The sequence below is a fragment of the Balaenoptera acutorostrata genome, chromosome 17, assembly GCF_949987535.1.
Source record: "Balaenoptera acutorostrata chromosome 17, mBalAcu1.1, whole genome shotgun sequence".
NCBI lineage: Eukaryota > Metazoa > Chordata > Mammalia > Artiodactyla > Balaenopteridae > Balaenoptera > Balaenoptera acutorostrata.
In genome coordinates, this window is record NC_080080.1 from 46,662,171 (window position 1) to 46,687,486 (window position 25,316).

General features: G+C 37.1%; 1 pseudogene; it reads right to left on the reverse strand.

Annotated features, from left to right (window-relative positions):
• Positions 1-1,331: 1,331 nt before the first annotated feature.
• LOC114235408 (vascular cell adhesion protein 1-like) lies at positions 1,332-4,020 on the reverse strand (annotated as a pseudogene).
• Between the last annotated feature and the right edge of the window lie 21,296 nt (positions 4,021-25,316).

Below are 25,316 nucleotides of genomic sequence, written 5' to 3' on the forward strand. Positions count from 1 at the left end.
TGATTAGCCCCCTTTACAGGCGAGGAAACTGAAAGTCAGAGAGCTCTCATGGCTAAGAAGGGCTTGAGAACACAGTTTGATTTCAGAGATGAGTTTAGGACCACTATGCTATGCTGCCTTCCCATTTTCAAGACTAGAGCTTCTCAATCATGAATGGGTGACAAATATGTTCAGATATGGGCCTTCTCAGCCCTTGGGATTGATGGACAGGACCTGGACCCCAGAACCCTGGTCTGTTCCCATGTCTGTGAGCAGCTTCATTTACTTACACCAGTGCACTACACAAAGATGATTGTCTACGTGTGCCATAGTGTGAAAAATTTGACAAGCACGCTGCCCTAGAGCAAGGAAAACATTTAGAGATAAATATATTAACTGTGTTCCTAATTTGTAGCTGACATTAAATTTTCAGAGTCAGCAATCTTCTGACAAGGGATAATTTACATACCTTATATAATTCTACTTTATGTTGCTTTGCTAATAATTTCCTCCACTGATATTTTGTTATGCTTCATATTAATTCTTAACTGGCAATATTTATCCTGACTAGAATTACCACGAATTCTTTTTTTTTTTTTTTCAATTCCAGAAATTATCACTTTACTATACAAAAAAACCTAAACATTTACAAAAGAAAATCAAAAGAAGTTGCATTTTTAGACCTCATTGGGAAAGTTACACAAGAGTCTGATGAACAAACAATATCATAAAACGTCTCCGTGCCATGTCAGTACCATCCAGAGAAATCCAATCAACCATTTTACCATAGGTTGAAGTGTTCAGTACCTGAAAGTCAACCCAGTGCCCTCTTGGTTTATCATTTGCCTATAACAATGTAAAACTCTAGCATCTTTACAAAACATGGAATTGTCATCTATGAACTTTATAGGAATAAAATTTTGTTAAAGGAAATAAAATATTACAAAGATGACATGGTTCAGCTGCCAATCAATATTAACATGCATTAAGTTATAACAGTCGGTCCAAGCAACATTTTAATAATTTTAGAAATGTGACTAGAGTGTGCTGATATTCCAAGCAATCTTGCTATGGCATAGTTTTATTTTACATATATACAAGACATGTTATTGCATATACACATCAAGAAACTACTCCAGTTATCACATCTCAAAGGTAGTGCCTATTTTTTAGGCTGAAATTTTCCTTTGGCTTCTTGCTCACAACAAGGGGCATAGGCAGCCATTTCTTTCCAAGAGTTTACCACATTCAAGGAAGTCTGGACTCCTAGCTTGTTGTTTTCCTCATGGAATGATGAGCAGTATTGAGGATTTGAACTGATATATAGTGTCTCTGAAAATTTCAAACATTAGCTACACTTTTGATTTCTGTGCTTCTACAAAACTGTATGACCCTTTCATGTTAGATTTTCTAGCAAAGTAAATAATCATTCCAATGGCAGGTATTATTAAGGAGGATGCAAAATAGAGCACGAGAAGTTCAGGAGAAAAATAGTCCTTGTTACTTTCTCTTCCTTTAACATCAAGTGTTATGCTTGTTAATTGCAAGCCAACTTCATTTTTAGATTCACATTCATATACTCCCTCATCCTCTAACTGGGCCCTGTGGATGGTATATGCACCATCTGTAGACTTTAGCACTATGTAGCCTGACTCTGCTTTTTTCTTCAGGATTATCAAAGTTTGGGGAACATTTCCACACGTACAGGAGATAATGACAGTGTCTCCTTCCTTGACATTCTCAGAAGGAAAAGCTGTTAAGTTGTATATCTTTTGGAGCAACTTGGATAATTAATTTGACTTCTTTTCTGCTTATTCCAACCTGGTTAATGTCTTCACAGACATAAATACCAGAATCTTCCATTTTTGTAGACGTTAAGGTGAGAGTGACATTCTCAGAAAGAGGCTGTAGATCCCCATTACTTAGCAGCCTGCTCCACAGGATTTTCGAAGCTGGAAGGCCATCGCTAGAGCATGTCATATTCACAGATCTACCTTCCTCCAGGATGGAGGAGGGGCTGACCAAGAGGGTTGTATCCCCGGGAGCAACATTAACATATAGTACCTGTGTACTCTACCTTTGTTTGTGTTCAAAGTCCATTTCATCAATAGGTAACTTAGCCAGACAAACAAGAACTTTTCCAGTATCTTCAGTGGTGGGAATGAAGGTCATTTCCAAACTCTTGGTCTCTAGGGATTTCTTACTTACATCTTCCAAAAATATTTTACTTTTCATAATACTCTCCCCTTTAAGTAATTCAATCTCTAGCCGGTCAAAAGGATACACATCAGGAACCTTGCAGCTTACAGTGACCGGGTTTCCACTCACTGAAAGACCACTCATCTCAATTTCTGAATCTCTAGGGAAGGAGTAGAGCTCCACCTAGATTCCCTTTTCCAGTTTCTTATGCCCACATGTCACGGTGCACAGGTAAAAATGTTCGTTCTCAAATCTCACAGGGCTCAGGGTCGACGTGGACTTGGACCCCTCACTCCTCACCTTCCCATTCAGAGGGCTGTCTATCTGGGTTCTCCAAGAGAAAGATGGGGACTCGCAACCCATGACATCACAGGTCAACACAACTGAGTCGCCAATCTGAGCAGCAATCTGGGATCCAGGAGAGATCTCTACAGTAAACATTTTCTCTCGAACAATTAATTTCACCTCTTTTCTGTCTTTCCCAACCAGGTTAACTCCTTCACACACATAAATTCCAGAATCTTCCATCCTCATAGCAATTAAAGTGAGAGTTGCACATTGAATTCTCAGAAAGGAGCTGTAGATTCCCATTGTCTAATTTCTTGCTCCAGAAAAATCTGTGGAGCTGGTAGACCTTCACTGGTACATGTCATCATCACTGAGTCACCTTCTTGCAGGCTTGTGGAGGGATTCACAGATATAACTGTGTCCTTGCATGAGACGTAGACTTGCAGTTTTTTTGTAGTCTCCCTTACTTGGGGTTGAGAATCAATTTCATTAACGTGTACTGTAGCTTGACAAACAAGATCTTTCCCAATATCCTCATCAATAGGAGTGAAGGTTACTTCCAAACACTTCGTTTCCTGGGACTTCATTTCTGAAGGCTCCAGAAAGTTCTCTGTCTTCACGGAACGGTTGCCTTTTAGTAATTCTATCTCCAGCTTTTCAAATGGGTAAACAACAGGGACCAAACACGTGACTGTGCCTGGCTTCCCGACTTCCAGGGAGCCACTCAAATGAATCTCTGGGTCCTTAGGGAAAGAGTAGATCTCCACTAGGATTCCTTCTTCCAGTTTCTGAGACTCACAAATCCCTGTGCACAGGTAATAGTGTTCATTCCCCAGACTAACAGGATCCATGGTCAGCGTGGATTCGGTCCCCTCATTTCTCACCTTCCCGTTCAGTGGACTGTCTATCTGAGTTCTCCAGGAGAACGATGGGGACTCGCAGCCTGTTGTGCTGCAAGTCAGTGAGATGGAGTCACCAATCTGAGCAATAATTTTGGATTCAGGGAAGATGTTGATTTTAAAAGCTTGAGCTGTTAGTGTTGGAGGGTCTCTTGCAGAGGTGGGGGTGGCTGTGGCCTACCACGGGGACAAGGACACTGGCAGCAGAAGCTCTGGGAACTACTCCTTGATGTGAGTCCTCCCAGAGTCTGCCATTAGCCCCACCAAAGAGCCGGGGAGGCTCCAGTGTTGGGTTGCATCAGGCCAAACAACCACCATGAATTCTTGAAATCATTAAAATGGAATTTTAATTATTCTTGATAAATTATTTTTTACTTTTCATATGGACTGCCTACTTCTCAATCAGAATTGGCAAATATTTTGGCTTGAATGCCGGAGTACCACAAAGCACATGAGGGTGAATAAAGTATTGATAAATAAGGGAATGCTTTCTTCCTTTCTTTCTTTTTTTTTTTTTTTTAAGATGAGGGGGCAGGCTCCCCAAATCCAAGGAGAAGAGTTGCTCAGGGACTTCGAGGTCCAGCCTTTCTTTCTTGCCCCTGAGGATTTCTACTGTGGTCCCCCCACGCTTCCGCAGTTCCAGGCTTGGCTCCATGCCACTTCCCACACCTCAGCCACCGTTCACCTCGGCCCGCCACTAACGTGGGCCCAGCTGCCGGGAATGCTTTCTAAAGAAGTGATGCTTGAAAGTTAAAAAAAAATATGGAGAGACTGTTTCTGTTTTGTAAATAAATTCATTTGTATCATTTCTTTTTAGATTCTGCATATAAGTGGTATCATACGATATTTCTCTTTCTCTGTCTGATTTACTTCACTCTGTATGACAGACTCTAGGTCCATCCACCTCACTACAAATAACTCAGTTCCATTTCTTTTTATGGCTGAGTAATATTCCATTGTATTATGTACCACATCTCCTTTATCCATTCCTCTGTCGATGGACATTTAGGTTGCTTCCATGTCTTGGCTATTATAAACAGTGCTGCAATGAACACTGGGGTGCATGTATCCTTTCAGACCATGTTTTTCCCTGGATATATGTCCAGACTTAGAGAACGACTTATGGTTACCAGGGGGAAGGATGGGGGGAAGGGATAGTTAGGGAATGTGGGATTGACATGTACACATTGCTATATTTAAAATGGATAACCAACAAGGGTCCACTGTATAACACAGGGAGCTCTGCTCAATATTATGTAACAACCTAGATGGGAAAAGAATTTGAAAAAGAACTGATATATGTATATGTATAACTGAATCACTTTGCTGTACACCTGAAACTATCACAACATTGTTAACGAACTACACTCCAATATAAAATAAAAAGTTAAAAAATAATGGAGAGAATAGGAGTGCTGTCTTAATGAGGAAAGCTTGAGCTGTTTAGAAGCCCTTGCACAGCACTGAAGTGAATTTTGAGACTTCACATCACTTCAATGACAGGATACAATTAAGACAGAATAGTTTAGAATCTCTGGGCACCTTAGAAACAGCACAGAGAAACCCAACTGGCAATCCCAACTGTCTTAAGTCAAAGTGTAGTGATGCATAAACACTTGCACTCAAGTGTTTTCACTGTGTTTAAAATGATTTGTTCACAACGCATTAACCATGGAAGCTCATCTGGAAGTGTGGTTTGTGGTTTTCCAGATTTTACCTCCATAAAAGTTTTCAGGTAAAGATAAATGTTGCAGGTGAGTCAAAAAGGAAAAAAAAAATAATTTCCTCTTGGTTGCAATAGCCAGAGAATGATTGCCCAATTACACATGTTCGTTCTGGCTTAGAACTTTCGTGGGGGCCATCCTTGGAATTTGGACAGTTTGTCATCTGGTCTAAGTATGTGATTACACGTGAGACACCAGGGAGAGGGAAGGAAAGGTGACTCCAAAGTTGTAAGCCTCACTGATTCAGTAATAATGGGCCATTGTCAAGGAAAATATTACAAAGAAGAGGAGCTGGTTGGGTGTGTTTGGGGTGGAGAGGATGATGAATTCTTTGGGGAACATGTAGATCTGACGGAATGAGGAGGAAATCCAAGTGGAGGTTTCATGAAAGCAATTGAAAATGCTTGCCTGGATTTGTGTGGAGAGATTAAGACAGACGATTTGTGTTGGGAGTCATCTATTCATAGCCTTAGGAGTGAAAGAGATCTTCTCTCCAAGGAAGAAAGGAAAAAGATAAACTAAAGGGCACATTGCATGGATAACCACCTTCACAGGGGGAGAAAGGCGGAAACAAAGGAGACAGGCCACACTGGCCTCCATGGTGTCCTTGAACCCACCAAACATAGCCCCCTGAGAACTTGCACCTTCCATCCTCAGCCTGGAATGCTCTTCCCACAGAGGCAGAGGTGCTTCCTTTGTGCGCCTATAATACTCTAAATGTTTCTGATGCTACATTCACCACAGATTATGACTTCTGTTTGAGTTGTCTCACCTGCTACATAATAAATATTCAGTGAATGAATGAATGAATGGGAGAAGTGGAATGAGAAGAGATTGCATTCAGGGCCACATTTCAGAAATCAAGATCTTGGAGTTCTCATAAGTTGATCAGACATTATGTTATTTCAAGGAAAATATAATCCAGTGCTCATTGTGTGCCAGGCATTCCTGAAACAAAAGCCAGATGTTTTGGGACTTCCCTGGTGGTGCAGTGGTTAAGAATCCACCTGCCAATGCAGGGGACACAGGTTTGATCCCTGGTCCAGGAAGATCCCACAAGCCGCGGAGCAACTAACTCCGTATGCCACAACTACTGAGCCCGTGTGCTGCAACTACTGAAGCCCACGTGCTTACAGCCCATGCTCCACAAGAAAAGCCACTTCAATAAGAAGCCCACACACCGCAACGAAGAGTAGCCCCCGCTTGCTGCAACTAGAGAAAGCCCGCAAGCAGCAATGAAGACCCAATGCAGCCATAAATAAATAAAAGCCAGATATTTTAAAGTAGCGTCAAGACAACTCTCCATTTCTTGGCTCTGGTTTTCTAAGTACTGGCCTCATCTTCAGGCAGGTTTTTCTTAAGTGGCAGCAAAGTCAACACTCACTCCTTCAAAACGATTCTGTCTCTGCTGGAGTCATTTGCCTACCTTTGTGAAACTAGGGGAGGTTGGGCCCCTGATGGATTACCCAGGCCAGAGGGGGGACAGTTTTGAGAGCAGAGTCCGATATGAGGGCAAAATCATAAAGTAACAAGTCCACTCCTGAAATCATAAAAGAGGCCATCTAGTGGCACTGTGATCTGAAACAACAGTAGGGAACAGAAGGGGAAAGAATAAATTCACTCTCCCCCTCCTCCATCTTACTGTCAAAATTACACTGTACTGTCAGAGACAAGGATGGATGCTGTTCCCTGAGATTGCCTCTGTTGTGTGTTTAAAGTTCTGTAGATGAAGGAGAGTTGAAAAAGCATCACCTGAGAATAAAGTCACTTGTTAGTGTTAGAACACTGAGCTTTGATGTTTTTATTTATTTAAATCTTGCCTTTGGTATGATATGAAAATATAAATCTAATATAAAAGTTTTATATAAACTTTAAAAAGTTCTCTAAAGTCCCATATATATAATGTTGTAGGTATAGCATGGGCTTTGTAAATAGACCCAGGTTCAAAGCCTGCTATACCATTTACTATTTGTGTGAAGCCTAGACATATGAATTAAGCTTTTGTGTCTCATTTTCTTTGGTACTTACCTTAAGGGTTAACTAAGAGAGTGCATGACAAGCATTTAGCACATTGTCCAGTGCAATAGTCAATACTGGTAGGTATTATTGACATTATTGTTGTGGCTTAAGAATTTTTTATTATGGTAAATAAAATATGCATAAAACATACCATTTTAACCATATGCAGCTAAGTGGCATAAAGTACATTCACATCATTGTACAACCATTACCAATATCCATCTCCAGAATTTTTTCTTCTTCCCAAACTGGAACTCTGTATCCATTAAACAATAATTCCCCATCTCTCCTCTCCCCCCAGACTCTGATAACTACCAAACTTTCTGTCTCTCTGAGTTTGTCTATTCTAGGTTCCTCATGTAAGTGGAGTCAGACATTTCTCCTATTGTGTCTGGCTTAATTAAGATTTTTTTTTAACAACAAAAGCTAAATCCAGACTTTTTAGTGACTGATTCCTAGAGTTCCTGTACTACATAGGCCCCAACAGATAAGCCTAAATTCCACCATCTTGGTGATAGTATCTACTAATTATAGGCACAGTCTTAGTAGGTGAGAAATAGTCTCTACAGTGCAGGCTTTAGATACCCAATCTATTTCCACAGTATCACAGAAGCAGTTTTTTTAGTGTCTATAGAATCTGAAAATATTTCTGAAAGGTAGCTCAAATGCTTGGGTGCTTTAACTGTGGATGAGGATAAAAGTTTTCAAAGCTTTTTAGTAATCAGCCTCAGGACCCCTGTCCCAAAGTGACTGTAAATTGTGCAATCAGTAAGCAAAATAGATGACAACGAGGCGTAAATCTTTATTATTAAACAATAATATAGGCCTAAATAAGATTGTTCAGAAAAAACTCTATTTAAAAATTTTCTCTCACAACGTGTTTCTTCTTATCATATTATGAGCTTAATGAGTTATTTCCCTGCCTGGCAAATCTGTATTCCTTCAGTTTTGCATTTCCTGGACAAAAAACAAGAACTGTTCAGCCTGTAACCATCAAGTACCAAGCAAGTTGCTTCTGTAGCAACAAATCACCCACATGAAGTCTCTTAGGGTTTTTATCTCTTTACTTCAATGACTTTTCAATGCAAATTTGGCTATTATCAGTCAAGTGGAAGATCCTAAAACTGCTGCTTAAAAATCTGGGAGCAGACTCTTTCTCCATAGCTCAGCTCCTTTGAGCCTGGTCTCTCTAATGTCCCTGACCCATATCATGATAATCATCACTACAAACAACATATGCCACCACTGACTGTAATTTCTATTTTCTTTGTATAATCTTGAGCAAACAATTTATAATCTCTGAACCTTAGGGTTTCATCTATAAAATAGGCAGATAAGGACAGTTTGTGAAAATGCCTAGAATGGCATGTGGCATGTGATAAGGCACACAGGCAAATGTTAGATTTAGGAAAGAAGCATGTGTGTATGTTGTACTTTTCCAGCCCTCTTTCTCCTTGAGACTATTTCTCATTTCTCTCCTAACAACCATCTCACAGCTTCTTGCTCTAGTATTTAGGAACTGAAATTATCACCTCATTTGCCCTTCCACTAGTAAGACCTGTCCTAGCACAAGCTAAGACTGCCCTAATCATTGCCCTTCCCACATAATTATGTTTATCTCTTCCACATCCTGGGCCCGTAGGCCCAGAAATTAGGCAACTTGCAGAAAGCAAGTTTGATAGCCTGCTATTTCTAGTTTTTAATCTAAATGAAATGGCATTGATTCAGACAGACATTTGAAAGTACACTGTGATAATAAGAAAAACAAAATTCTGTAAGAACAAAGGCTTAAAAAGTGTTTATATTTTATGTTAACCCTGGGCTTTTTGTCAGAAAAGGTGATGCTATGTTCATTGTATACTTCTATTTCTTTGAACAATTATGCTGGTATTTATTGAGTGCTTACTACAGCCCAGACACTGTGTTAAACACCTCACATATATTATTTCATTATTTCATTTAATCCATCCAGCAATCCTAGTAGGTAGATATCACTCATACCCATGTTATAGATAAAGAAACAAAGGCTTAGAAAGGTTAAGTATCTTGCCTAATTTCACACAGAGCTGGATCAAAACCAGGCTGACCCAAGAATCCATGGTCTGGCCACCACACCAGGGTTTTCAGTGGTGTGTTCAAATGCAGGTCTTGAGTCCAGAAAAGACAGTACTGAGTTATTTTAAACTAGGAAGCCTCTGGAGGGTTTTAAATGATGATCCTTTTTTTAAAATGATGGTCCTTTTTTAAATGATGGTCCTTTAAATGATGGTCCTTTTAAATGATGGTGCATATTTTTTTCCCTCTTACCTTCTTTATTTTTCTCTTATTGAGGTCCTTAGGTTTAATTTTTTAATACTAAAATCTATCTGTTCTCTGTTCCTTGCAGTAAGAAACATAAGGCTTCGAGAGCGTCATACAACTTTACAAGTTTGAAATTCCTGTGGCAACATAACACACTGAATGCATTCAAGAGTAAATGGTGACCTCAGTGATTCTTGTGGTTGGAATTTTTCTTTTGTAATCAAAATAGTAAGAACACTTGATTAATTTTCTGTGAAAGTGTGTCTGAAATTAAGAATGTTCACACAATATTTTATTTCTTCAAGTAAGAAATACACAGTCCCATGTGCAGAATTTGTTGTGTATATGAAAAAAAAAAATCAGAACTCAGAAGATTTTATGTGGGTTATAACAGTTGTCTCCAGAGTGGGTCTTCCAAGTCCCTTGGGAAGGTTCTATTTCTTCTATTAGAATTTTGATTTCTAATTTTTTTCTGCTCATTATTTTTTAATTTCTATTGTTATATATACTTTATAATGTATATATTTTATACAAAATATATAATTATATACAATTTATTTGAAATTATGTACTACTATTATGTACATAACATATGCAATATATATCTACATGTATTTTTATTCTATATATTCATGTATTTTTGTTCATATATATAAAGTATATGTTGAAACATTTTATTAATGAAATGAGTCATCAAAATTTTGTTAAGCTTCCAGCAATTCTAAAATATAATAAGCATTTATTTTTTTGTAATCTAAACAATCAAAAAAATTTTAAAAGATACAGTATTTTCATGAGAAGGAGCTAAATGATAAATAAATACCCCATGATAAAGTTAAAAGGCCATTTGTAGGATATGCCATGTTCATCTAAAGTATAATGATGATTAAAAGCTATAACAATGTTCTTGGGGCTTTGCAAAATTCTTAATTATCCTCTAGCTTAAATTGTCTTGTGTCTAGTCTAAAAGTAAAATTATATAGAGCCAGCCATTGGTAAGTGATTTTTTTCAAGTTAATTTCTGATACTTTCAGTGGCTCCATTGTCCCTGATGTGACATACAAGATTTTTTAGTATCCTGATGGTGTCCAATCCTATCTCATTGCTCAACACTACTCTCCTCAAGTCTATGCTAAATTCACTTCTCTTTAACAATTCTCTTGCCTTTGAGCACTTGCAGAATCCATTCCCTCTCTAAGAGAGAAAAACCCTTCCCTTCTCTTTGCCTGGTTACCCTCTTCCCATCCTTTCAGCCTCAGTTAAACTATGTTTCTTTTAAATTCATACTAGTTGCCCCCTCTATGTATTCCAAGGCATCCTATACTCTCCTCTCCTTTAACATTTATCACATTGCATGTTTAGATGTCTGTCTTCCAATCTAAATTTGTAATACTCACCTCACATTTCTGGCAGATTGGACTATTTGGATCCAAGTCTAGGTGGAGAAATAATGGCACATGACTGAAGCTTTCCAACTTGAGTGATACAGAAGTTTCTCCGGCCCTTAATTGGCACTGCATACCCTCTCTGGTCAGTTGGTTTATACCTTGTGGACTGTTTATTATATGCTTTGATATCTTCACTTAAATCATTCCCTCACTCTTTTTTCTTTTCTCCTTGTCTCCTCTTCTTTTGTTTATTAGACTGACAGGTTAGCCCTGCTAATATTTCTGGTTTTCCTTCATATACCTACTGTCTATAGGAAATTAACCTTGCTCATCTAGGCAGTGTCAAAACTTAGGCACTGATCCAGAATGGCCAGTCGAGAAATGGTGCTGAGCAGAGGCAAGAGAATGCACTAGCAGCATGGGGAAGGACCAAGCTGACTTTAGATTAGACCAGATTTAGTAGATATTTGACCCTTGATCAACGATCAGTCTTTTAATGCATATTTTCCCTACTTTGGGGAAAAAGAGGTAGGCTTTTCTTTCTCAGCTCCTAATCTTCTTTTTTTTTTTTTAATCACAAAATGCATTTTCTCTATCTTTACATCCACTTGACTCTAGGGCAAGGATAGTTTCTAATTATGCTATCAGCAAAATTATATTTGATTATGAAGGCAAAAACATTGCTAAATTATTTGAAATTCTATTTCATTTACATTCTAATTCAAATTTGACCTTCCTTGATTTTGTTTGATTGCAATAGATTGTCTATTATAGTCATTCATCAGCCATTTTTCTGGATCATGAACTCAGATTTATATTATTTGTATTAGTTGATTGGAAAAGTGCTTTAAGTTTTCATTGTATTATTTCTTTGTGGATCTGAATTGTAGATTTGCTCTTCCCACCTTTCATAGTGCTATCATAAGCAAAATATAAAGTCTTAAAACAGGCACCATTCTCAAGATTTATTTTTACAATAATTTTGCCTGTAGTGATACTGTTGGCTTTAAAGTCTTCTCAAGACTGTGCCTTACACGCCTTCTCATGAAGGGATGATGTAGTCAATTTGATTGGAGTAATTTTTTGGAAATTACTGGCAGGATGGGGAGGTGATGCACTGTTTTCTATCAAAACTGCCTTTCTCAGGGAAGCCTTTGCTGCCTGCCTCGCCCATGGGTAACTTACAGACTCGAATACAGATCACTCAGGGAAATAAATTGCAGTATCAATGGAGGGAAAAAAAAAAAAAAGTGCCTTATATAGAAAATTAATTTGTCAGTTTCTTAGTGTCCAAAGTTTTCTTTTAGATTTTGATAAACAGGCAAAATTATTTTAACTAGCTGGAAGTGAAAGTGTGAAACTCTTGTTTAAGGATATTATTTGCCTTTTAATGGTTGAATACATGATGAAATAAACATCCTAAGGTTCACATTATTAAAGTTATCACAGTAATTGTCAATAATTAATTCTAATTAAAAGTAGAAATGATTCATCGGGAGACCATGTATATGTAGAATCACGTTCTGTTAATAATCATAGATTAAGAATAGGCTGAGTTGGACTTAAACATAATGACATCTGGCTTGAGGAATGAGTCCACATAAGTGACTTTTTAAAAGTTGAACTAGCTACTTAAAAATTTAAAAATATATACATCCTTAAAAATCTTTTTTTCGTGTTGCAAGATGTAGAGAATACAGAAAATCAGATAAACAAAAAGAACATAATTACCCAAAGTCCAACTACCCAGAGACAACTATTGGTAATGTTGTGTATATAAAACAAGTTTTAAAAAGTGTACAAATAGTGTATATAGCATACCTATTTGTGCAAAATGACAGAAAAAGGCAACTTCTCAGTTCCTGGTTGTTTTGGTTTTGGTTTTTGAAAGTACACTTCCTAGTTTTTAATACAGAAATCTTTTTTTTTAAGTAATTAATTAATTAACTAATTAATTTATTTTTGGCTGTGTTGGGTCTTCGTTTCTGTGCGAGGGCTTTCTCTAGTTGCGGCGAGCGGGGGCCACTCTTCATTGCGGTGCGCGGGCCTCTCACTATCGCGGCCTCTCTTGTTGCGGAGCACAGGCTCCAGACGCGCAGGCTCAGTAGCTGTGGCTCACGGGCCTAGTTGCTCCGCGGCATGTGGGATCTTCCCAGACCAGGGCTCAAACCCGTGTCCCTTGCATTGGCAGGCAGATTCTCAACCACTGTGCCACCAGGGAAGCCCTAATACAGAAATCGTATAGAAAAAATAATATATACATATCTCAACACTTTTTAATAGAGAAAAATAACATATTTACATCACCTAAACTCAGTACAATTTTAACAAAACAATGCTTGGGAAAGCCTCAAGTTATATTGCAGACACAATTGGTAGGTTAAGAATCAAATGTACACGTTTTGGGACGCTCACAAGTGTCAACAAAAGTCATCTGCCTCTCTGAAGTCAGTGTCTGAAGATGCCCTAGTCAGGCATACAAAGTAAAGGTTTGTTAGTAAGTTTATTATTGGTGATTAGTAGGTGATGTTTTAAGCAATTTTTATCCTAATATGATAGTATGTTACATATATAAACATTTTACTGTGGTTTATACATGATTTAGGAAATTGGGGGTCTGGGGGTTGACATGACACAAGATGCATTAGAATGATAAAAATAGGCACCTGCTTAACATTCTCTTGCAGATTTTCAGGACTGTATTATTAATGTTAATAACACATTACCATTAATGTGCAGGCATTAACATTAACTATACAGGTGTGTGAGATACCTGTATATGTAATTGTGCATACATAAACAATTTCTGGAAGCATGTACCAGAAACTGTTATCACTGACCATCTCTGGGAAGGGGACTATGTCACTGGGACAGGAATGCCAATTTTGAACCATATGCATATGTTAGCTATCAAAAATGAAATTATATAAGTACAATCAAATATAATGTGAAAAATATGCTCATGCCTTTGAATATGACTAGTTTTATCTATTTTCAGTAAAAGCAAATATGATTTAAGACTATGATTCATAGTCTCTATCCATATTAAAGGTGCAATGATTTACTAGGGGCTACTGAGATATGAGGAGATGTTCATATCTATAGTAGATTTAGACTGGTGGTCTTGAAATTCTAGTCAGGTATCCAGTGGCCCCTTTAAGGAGCTATTAGGCAAGAGCTGGTATGTCTCATTAAGGAGCACTCTGGGGGAAGAAAGAGAGAGAGAAAGTGAGGGAAGGAGAGAAAGAAAAAAAGAGGAAGAAGAGAAGAAAAAAATTGCCCTGAGCACTTCTCACTTTTCTGCTTCTTTTTGCTGGCTGTTATCTGATTCACAATCCATTGCTCTCAACTACAGTTGGCCCTCCAAATCCCAGGTTCTGCCTCCCTGGATTCAACCAACTGCAGATTGAAAACATTCAGGAAAAAGAAAAATTCAAGAAAGTTCCAAAAAAGCAAAACTTGAATTTACTGTGTGCCAGCAACTATTTACACAGCATTTACATTGTATTTAGATTATTTACACAGCATTTACATATTAGTATTAGGTACTATAAGTAATCTAGAGATAATTTAAAGTACATGGGAGGCTGTGCATAAGTTATATGCAAATGCTACATACACTGTTATACAAAAGGGACTTGAGCATCTTTGGATTTTGGTATTGGGGGTCTTGGAACCCATCCCCCATGGATACAAAGGGACAACTTTTGTTATCTCCACTGATCAGCTCCAAGTGGGGTTTTTTTTTCCCTTCCAGTTTTATCGAGATATAATTAACATACAGCACTGTTTAAAGTGTACAGCATAATAATTTGACTTATATACATCATGATTACCACAATAAGTTTAGTGAACACCTATCACCTCATATAGACACAAAATAAAAAGAAAAAAACTTTTTTCCTAGAGATGAGAACTCTTAGGATTTATTCTCAACAACTTTCATGTATTACATACAGCAGTGTTAATTAATCATGTTGAACATTATATCCCCAGTACTCATCTATCTTATAACTGGAAGTTTGTACCTTTTGACCACCTCCATTCAGTTCTCCCTTCCCCCACCTCTGGTAACCACAAATATGATCTCTTATTCCATGAGTTTATTCATTATTATTATTATTATTATTATTATTATTATTATTATTATTATTATTATTATTATTATTATTATTGGCTGTACCGCACGGCTTGTGGGATCTTAGATCCCCGACCAGGGATTGAACCCTGGTCCTTGGCAGTGAAAGCACCGAGTCCTAACCACTGGATCACCAGGGAATTCCCAAGTTTGTTTATTTTTTGGTGTAGAATTGACCTACAACACTATGTTAGTTCCTGGCGCAAAACACGGCAATTCAATATTTCCAGACATTACAAAATGATCACCATGGTAAGTCTAGTCACCATCTGTTATCATACAAAGATATTACATTATTATTGACTATATTCTCCATGTTGTACATTTCACCCCGTGACTCATTTATTTTGTAACTGGAAGTTTATACCTCTCAATCGTCCTCAATTATTTCTTTCCTCTCCCCACTCCTCTCCTCTCTGGCAAACACCTGCTTGTTCTCTGTATCTATGAGTCTGTTTCTGTTTTGTTATGTTTGTTCATTTGGTTTTTCTAGATTCCACAGTAAGTGAAATCATATGGTATTTGTCTTTCTCTATCTGACTTATTTCACTTAGCATAATACCCCCTAGGTCCATCCATGTTGTTGCACATGACAAGATTTCATTCTGTTTTCATGACTGGGTAATATTTCACTACCCAGTCATGAAAATACACACACACACACCCCACATCCTCTTTATCCATTCATCTATGGATGGGCACTTAGGCTGCTTCCATATTTTGGCTATTGTAAATAATGCTGCAATGAACACAGGGGTGCATATATCTTTTCGAACTAGTTTTGTTTTCTTTGGATAAATACCGAGGAGTGGAATTACTGGATCATCTGGTAGTTCTATTTTTATTTATTTATTTATTTATTTAATTTTTGGCTGTGTTGGGTCTTAGTTGCGGCACACAGGATCTTCGTTGAGGCATGCGGGATCTTTTGTTGTGGTGCACAGGCTCTTCATTGCAGCATGCAGGTTTTCTCTCTCCAGTTGTGGCACGTGGGCTCCAGGGTGTGTGGGCTCTGTAGTTTGCAAGCACGCAGGATCTCTAGTTGAGGTGCACAAGCTCAGTAGCTGTGGCACATAGGCTTAGTTGTCTTGTGGCATGTGGGATTAGTTCCCTGATCAGGGATCGAACCCACGTCTCCTGCACTGTAAGGTCGATTCTTTACCCTGGACCTCCAGGGAAGTCCCTATTTTTAATTTTTTGAGGAACCTCCATACTGATTTCCATAGTGGCTGCACCAATTTACATTCCTACCAACAGTGCACAAGGGTTCCCTTTTGTCCATCCAGGTATTTCTTAATGATCTCCCAGATGCTACCTGGGCAAACAAATGAAATCCTGCCTGTAGGAGCAAAGATTAAACTTCCTTCCTGTTCAATGATTTTTGGAAGTGTCCTGTTTAATCCTAGTTCTGGATTTGTCTAGCTCCAGCTCAGTACAAGGACACTGTTAGGTCATGAGGGAAACTCTCAGAGTCCCTGCCCATCTGCAGATTTTTGGAGGTATGCGTTCTAATTGCTCTGACTTATGTCAGAAGTCCAAAGCTAGGCTTCTATTCTCATGTACATTAACCTCAAGCTACAGGATCTTCCCATTTAGGAAAAGAATAATGAATGAAATGATTCCTGGCCACCTTTCATCTTGCTCATCCTTATGCCAAACCCTTCATCCTCCAAATGTTTCCAAAAAAGCCTATTTGAACTCTTTTTTGCTTTTATTAACACCCTCCTTAGCTTTGGTAATCAGGCATCCACTCTTTGCCACATACCACATGTACTGGCTTATTATGGAAGTTTAGTCCTGGCTGAAATAAACTGCATGGTTTGTGGCCATTGAGGGTGGGTTTGAACTAGTTTTCATATCAGCTACCTGATAAATCTGGTAGCCTGATAAATCATGGCGTCTATCATAGTCATGACTATTAAGGTTTATCAAGGCTTCATGTCACTTCCCCTTGAGGATTCATGACAGTCAAAAGCTGATTACTTTAACATGATTTATTTCCAAACCACCAACAGCTCTTCAAATGACAGAAAGTTATCAGACGTCTTTCAACAGCCAGCCTGACACTCTGTCCTATAAGCTTTATCTGGCTTTCCTAAGAACATTGTCTCTTAAGCAATTCTTCACTCTATAATTTTTAATCCACTCAACACAGGCTGTACCAAACCAGCTTGCTCCAAATCCTCAGTTGACTTCAGCTGAACACCCTGTTATTACTGAGAATAGGTTCCCTTATTGTCATCCTGTCAAGGAAGTACCAGGTGCATGTGTTACACTTAGGCAATGATGCAGTCCTCTTATCACCCACACAAGCACCGTAATGCAGCCTAAGTTCCTATAAGATACCTCTATCAGTCTGCTTTATCTTTCTCATTACAGTTCTGTCTGCTTCCTCATTTCTGCCTCACATCAGTTTGTATATCTCATGACTTTTCAAGTGAAAAATTTAAACTTTTAACGGTATGCAAAGTTCTGTGCTTGCAGACAACAATCTTTGCTCTTTAGGAACTTATATTTAGAAGGATACAGGAGACATATGCCTTAATTACTGTGACGCCAATCAGTGGATTGTGTGATGTATCAGGAGTCCAGGCAAACCACAATAGAAGTTCAGAGGAAGAGATCTCTGTCTGGGGCGGCAGAAGGCTTCATGGTGGAGACAGCATCTGAGCTAAGATGTGAAAGCTGGCTAGGGTTTTAAACCACAACTGAAATGGAAGAGTTGACATTCCAGGAAGAAGAAACAGTCAAGTAAATGGAAGATCTGAAATTATATGTTTAGAAAACAATCAGCAGCCCATTTCTGGCTGAAAAACAGAGTACATGAAAAATAGTAAATCTAGACATTTTGGGGTCAACTTATGGTATGCTTTGATTTTCCAAATTATAGAACTGGATTAATATGTAATAAAAATAAAATGGCAGGATTGGAGCAATGTTTTAGAGATGAATTTGATACTGAAATGCAGAGTCAGAAGGATGGAAAAATAGTTAAAAGATTACTGAAACAGTAGTAAAGCTCTCTTAGAAACAGGATTGTAAAATAACTGAGTGCTGTAAGGAATTATAAAATAAGTTTTGTGATGAATACTATGAAAAAATAGTATCAATGTATGACAACCAGTTAGCTATTGTAGACCTAATGGATGACTTAGAAAGAAAAGGAATGATAACACACTCCTTTTTTGTATGCTATGCAGCATGTAGCATTTTTCTTTGCATATAGTAGGTGTTCTATAAATATGGATTCAGATGCTCTATTTTTAATATCTGATTTCAACATTCAGGATATTTCTGGGTAAGCTAGTCTCAATTTTGTTGCAGCTAATTTAAAATGCTGGATTTATAACTACTAGAAATTGAAGTGCACTACAATACTGTTGGTATATTATCATTGAAATTCTTTGATAATTTATTACAAGTTTCACAGGGTATACCATCATAAATTTTAATCCTTACATTTTATCTGCAAGAGTAATACATACTTGTAACAAATTCACAGAATATAAGAGCATATGAAATAAAGGAAGCAAATTCCAACACCCCTGGAAACCTGGCAGGTAACAACACGAGTCAAGTCTGACACAGAGAGGGTACATACCTTTTAAAGGGGGCAGCGTTTATCCAGCTCAAGTCAATTGTTGCCAGGCAGGAATATGGGTCCTGGGTTTCCAAATCTTATTTTAAGAGAGCTGGAGGTCCAGGTTTTCTCATGAATTCTTTTGATTTTCAAAATATTCTCTCTGTAAAAACTACATCTGCTAGTTGAATCAAGCTGGCAGGTCACCAGTTTGCAGTCTCTGATATGAAGTAAAAAAGTGAAAGTCTTTATGCTCTAGCCTCATTTCATAAAGATGTGCATTGCTGACAATTTGATGTACTATGATATGATGATTATGTCTATTAGTCTATAAATTGGTTTTTGAAATTAACAATAGATTGAGGACATTTTATATGCCAGCCTATGGAGATGCTCTTCTGCTTCATCTCTTCCATCTTCTTCTCTGGGCTCAGTTTTTCATTTTTGGAATTGCATAATTAAATTACCTATTTGTACCACTTAAGGGAAATTTATATTATTTCCCTTTTTAAAAGTTACCATTGGTAACAGATGGGACAGCCTTACAGAGGTATCATTCTTCTCTTGTGCTAACGTGGATTCTGTGATCTGGTGTTGCTGGGTGAGTGAAAAGGCACGTGCATTTGAGATTTTAATAGATATTTCCAAATAGTACTCCAAAAAGATACCTGGAGTGTTAGAGTGCTATATTTCTCATCTCTTGTAAATATCAGATAGAATCTTAGACATTTTTCTCAGTCTGATTAGAAATGTTGTATTTGATTATTTTTTACTGGTGAGGTCGAGTACCTTTCTCTACACTAATTGGTCATTTGTAGTCTTCAATAAATTGCTTGCTCATAGATTGTGCTCATTTGTCTACTCATGTTGTTTGCCTTGGTTACTGATTTGTAGCTTAGTATTTTCTCCCATCCTGTTTGCTCTTGGCTATAGTTCATGTAGTTTACCTTTGGACTTTCTGCCTTTCACTGTATGGAAATGTTAATTTTTTATATAATCAGATAAGATCAGCACATCACCAAATATTTACTATGTGGCTTCTGAGTTCTAGGTCACACTTGGAAATGTCATTTTCCCTTCAAGATTATAAAAGTATTCACCCACATTTTCTTGTACAGTAATATATATATATATAATATACATGTTTATATACATATTAAATACTACTATATTGAATTTAGATATTTAATCCATAAGAAATTTATTTTTCTAAATGGTTGGGGTAGGGATCTACCTGGTTTCCTTCAAATGGTCCAACTGTCCAAATATCATTTGTTTGGGTAATTGGACCAGCTGTTTTTAAGTGTCACCTTTGTTATATATGATTTCCCACACATATGAGTTTGTTTTTGTTCTCTCTATTCTGTGCTACTAATATATTTATCTATTCTAGTACCAGTACCAGATTTTTAAATGTCTATAGCATTATACTACCTTCTTATATCCAGTAGGAAGCTCCTTTTTAAAAAATTTCTTAACTATGCTGAAGTATTACCCTCCAGCTAAACATCATTTGACAGTGAGTTTTCGGATTTGGTAATATATCACATATTACTATTAATCCAAGACTTCTACAATGTTACTTGAAAAAGTTTGAGTTTATTCCTAAATATTTTATAATCGGGGTTATTGGTGAATGAGTTTTTGCTTTTTTTTAATGTATAACTCATTACTTGGATACAGTTGTCATATAAGAAATCTATTGTTATTTATAGTATCTTTGGGGGACCATCTTATCTAACTTAACTATTTCTAAGCAGATGACTTTAGTCCCCTGTCCTGTAGGATGTTGAGGAGAAAATGATCAGTGAGTTGAGCTGCCACAGAAGGATGCTGAGATTTTGGCAGCCTAGTATGTGTTTCTAAAAGTCTGGAAACTCTCAGGACTAGGTAGTGTTGATAATATACATTCTAAAGGAAATTAACTACTAGTTGAAAATAAATTAAGATGTTAGCATTGCATTCCCAAATAGACAGTGGCACTCAATTTAAAGTTCTAAAGAAAACTGTTATGAATGATTATGCTCAGAGGCATTGGTCTGAAATGTTTGCACAATGATTCAGCACTTTATTAAGGTGAAATTTTAAAAAACTGATCACCAACTTGAATCAATAAGCATGTTTTATAAATGGACTTACACTGAAAGGTAAAAAAAAATCAAGTTATTTTATAAGTGAATCTGACAAGTATTTCCTGTAGCAATAGCAACCATTTAAATTTTACAGAGCTTTGTAGTTTACCTGAAATCATTTAATCCTCAGAAAAATTCTATGAGATGGAAAACAAGGGTCTAGTGTTATCTTCACTTTCTCAATGAAGAAACTGAGGTTTAATGAGGTTAAATGAGTTGTCCAAATTTATATAACTCTTAAGTGGTAAAGTCAGGGTTTAGATGCAGATCCCCTGAAGCTTATATCAATATGCATTGCAATCCACACTGCTGCTTCCAAAAAGATCCAGCATATTGTAAAATGACATATGAAATATCCTGATTATCTTGTCTTTGATCCTTGATTACATGGCTGTGCAATCACACATGCAATCTGTGTGACCCCTATCTGACATTAACATTGCATGGGTACACCAGATTCTCCACCATGCAAGTCTGAATACTGCCTTTCTGCCATGGCCAATGAAAGATTTCATTAAAGCCCTCCAATGTTTTTTTGATATCCATATTGACTTTATGCTAAGCAATTGTGTTCTATATAATAATCAATTACAACATAATTCCAAAAGAAGTTTTTTAGTATTTACAATCCTAAATTCAATGAGCTCTCTACTCTGCCATTGGCATGACAACTTGATGTTCACAAGGATTTGACATTTTTGAGTTTTAGAATCTAGAATATTTTAAAAAGCATTTCTGAACTTTCCATAACAATTTTTTTCTTCAAATTGTGAGGCTGTAGAACTCCTTGTATATTATTTTTCCTATGTCAAATGCCCTCTTCCCTGGTAGAGAAGGGCTGTGAGAAAAGAGGATGGAATATTAATGGATTAAATCTCAATGAATGTCCTACTGATGGCTGGGGAACATACTTTTAAAAATTTAGTTAATTATACACTGAAACTTTCAAAAAAAAATGAGATTTGTTATGATTCTTACTTCTAAAACCCTCACTTCCTCTCTTCCATCCCTTTCCTGCCCCACCCTTGTCATGTTACTTTTTCCTCAAATTCACCAGATCACCAGGGACTAACACATTTATTCTAAGCCATCTCTATACAGCAAAGTGCTGGATAACAGGTATGAAAAAATAGAGCCTTTCAAATATTTCTAGTTGAGGAATAATACAGATAAAAGAATATCTTAAGGATTAACTTCTGAGTTCTATTTTGTGCTGGCTCCTGTCAAGCTTCCATAATTTGAACTTTGAATAAAAAGACATATGACCTAAAAATTAGTAATCAAAATAAAGTAAAAAAGTACCTTTCTGTGAAACTCTCAGAAAGTTGTACTTAAACAAGGAGAAGTCAGTATATCATATACTGTGTTCAACACTTTTTTCAGATTACATGCCAGGGTTTAACAGAGCAAACTGTCAATCCAAATTATGGCTAGATGAAAAACCTCTCTCTAAACCAGTGACTGTAGTGATGACAAGGAATATCACATAAAAATGTTTTCTCTTAAATAAAAAAGCCTATACATAGTGTTCTAACCAAAGCAATCCTTGTTTCATGCTTACAACTGAACTCCTTATAAAATGGAGATACGTTGTCATGGAACTATATATGTAGCACCTCAGGGAAAATACTGTCAATGTAATAAACTTATGTAGAAATACATAAAACATTCACAGGTCTTTCCATATAATATTCTAGCATATGTTTAATAATTTTCTCACTTATTTCTATGAGTTGTTTACTGTTTACTTGGCTAAAGAGTAAGATATTACCATAATGAGGCAGAATAGTATATTCCTTAAACAGAAAATTCTCTAAAGGTTTAGTTTCTTAGCATAACTTTTTGCCTGCTAATAAATGTTTAACGAGAACGCTCAGGTTGCTTGAGTGTAAGTGATATTAGTTATGTACCAAAAAAGTTTTAATTAAATATTAATTTTGATGTGAAGACATACCCCCTATATTCTCCACCAATAAAATAGGGCAAGTAGCCTCTGCAACAGTTATAATTTTTCTTTATTTTAGAGAAGAGGAAGTTGCTCAAAATAATAATTCCTGAAATATATTGGCATTTGCTATGTGCAGGAACTATGCTAACAATCTAACAGGATAGAAAATGGGTATTTACACCCATTTTTTCAGCTAAGAAACCTGAAGTTGTGAAAGTCACTTGTTATAAATGGTAGGGACAGGATTCAGTCCAGGTCTACTTAAATTTAAAACCTGAAACTTCAACTAGACATACAGCTATAGAAGAGCACAGGGAATATCTGGCTTCCCCTGAACATATTCTTCAAAAGAATATGCTTTCTTCTTTTAAGAAGAAAATTAGAACATTATGTTGATACAATGGTTATGATTATGATAGTGGCAGCAGCGTGAAAATAACAATGTCAGAATCTGGAAACAACCCTGCTTTAAATCACTATACTATAGTACTTTCCAGGACACTGAGTACTTCATGAGGACTTTTTTTTTTTTTTTTTTTTTTCTTATGTTTTATCTATTCACCCATTGCCTGATTATTTGTTATTTCCTGGCTACCTTGTCTTCTAGCTTTAGAAATGACCTAGAAGTCAGACATCATTTTCTTCAAAAACTTCTCAGAGAGGAAATATGTGGTCCTCCTAGAATTCCTGGAAGAACTGGATTATCTTTCTTCTCCCACAATAATAATACTGTCTTCTTATGAAGAAAATGTCAGGAGGTCATAAAATAATTACATTTCCTGATAGTGGTGGTAACTGCACCTTGATGTAGTACTACTCTTTCACGTGCCCTAGTGACATATATTTTTAGGACATCTGGTAAGATTCAGTAGGTTAGAGAAGCTTACAAACAATCTTGGGGTATTGAGTTACAGCTTCAAGGAAAAGAGCATGAATGTATCCACTGAATCATCACTACTAGAAAAATACTTCAGAATCTTTCATAGTTAAACTTTGATTCATTAGGTTTTCAATAGCAAAGACTTTCTGCACACAAGTAGACAATAGACAGCTTGGTCAGGAATTAAATATGATCCTGGACTTCACAAAGTTTGCTTATGACATTGGACAATGCTGTAGTCTATTCAATGAAATGTCCCAGGCCTGAATCTGTGTTGGGACAGCTCGTTTGCAACTAAAATATTTATCCCACATCATCTGGGTATATTGTGGGTTGAACTATGTCCCCTACAAATTTATATGTTGAAGACCTAACCTCCAGTAACCTCAGAATGTGACCTTATTTAGAAACAGTCACTGCACATGTAATTAATTAAGATAAAATGAGGTCATATAAGGCGGTCTTCTAATACAACACGAACTCGTGTCCTTGTAAAAAGGGGAAATTTGGACACAGAGACACGCACACAAGGGTAATACCACGTGAACATGAAGATAGATGGAGGTGATACATCTACAAGTCAAGAAATGCCAGATTTCCTGCAAACCACCAGAAGCTAGAAGAGACACATGAAGATTATCCCTCACAGCCTTCATAAGAAACCAATCCTGCCAATAACCTTGATATCAGACTTCTGACAATAAATTTCTGTTTGAGCAGCCTAGTTTGTGGTGCTTTGTTATGACAGCCCTAGCAAACTAATACATGGCCCTTCAAGAAAGATCTTCATTGATTTAGGATGAAATATATGTCTCTATGCCTTCAGAGGGTTAATATGAAAAATGCTCTGTTTAAATAATCCTTTATATTTTATAAAGCTATTGTTAAGATAGCCACACACTATGATAAAGACTATTATAATAAATTCCCATGTGGATTTAGTTGCAAGAAAAGTTTTGCCTTAGGGGCTTCCCTGGTGGCACGGTGGTTGAGAATCTGCCTGCCAATGCAGGGGACACGGGTTCGAGCCCTGGTCTGGGAAGATCCCACATGCCGTGGAGCGACTAGGCCCGTAAGCCACAATTGCTGAGCCTGCGCATCTGGAGCCTGTGCTCCGCAACAAGAGAGGCCGCGATAGTGAGAGGCCCATGCACTGCGATGAAGAGTGGCCCCCACTTGCCGCAACTAGAGAAAGCCCTCACACAGAAGCGAAGACCTAACACAGCCATAAATAAATAAATAAATAAAATGTAAAAAAAGTTTTGCCTTAGTATGCTTTTATGTTTTCCTTTTTAATAGTGCATCAATGTGCTTCTCTTCTTACTCTAGCACCCAGAAAGCTTGGAACCAAGTGTATTGCCCAAAACTGAACACGTGTATCTGAAAACATCTACTCCTGAAATGAAAACATTTGCAAAACATCCTTTAGTTGTTTTCTCTTGTTGTATCCTTATTGTCTCATCTGAATGTAATTCGTAAGTGGTTTCAAAGCCTTTCCGAAAAGAAAAATCAATTTTTAAACAAAATGATAGTATATGCCCTTTGAAGTTAGTCATAATTTGCGATAGTGTCAGAAAAATTAGAATTACTAGCTGGAGAACAGCGTTTGGGTAGTCGAGTACTGAATAGCTATTAATTTGGAAAAAAGTGTTGGAGTAGGAGGGTATGGGTATGGAATCATCCCTTTGAGATCCAGGAAAACTCTTATACAAGAGGAAGCATCAAAGACACAAAGATTTTTCCCATATGGTGTTTCATCAGTTCATCAATAACATTACTTTCTGTGATTGGTTCATGACGTCTAGAAAAGGCTCACCTTTTTTGTGTGTAAAAACTGAAAC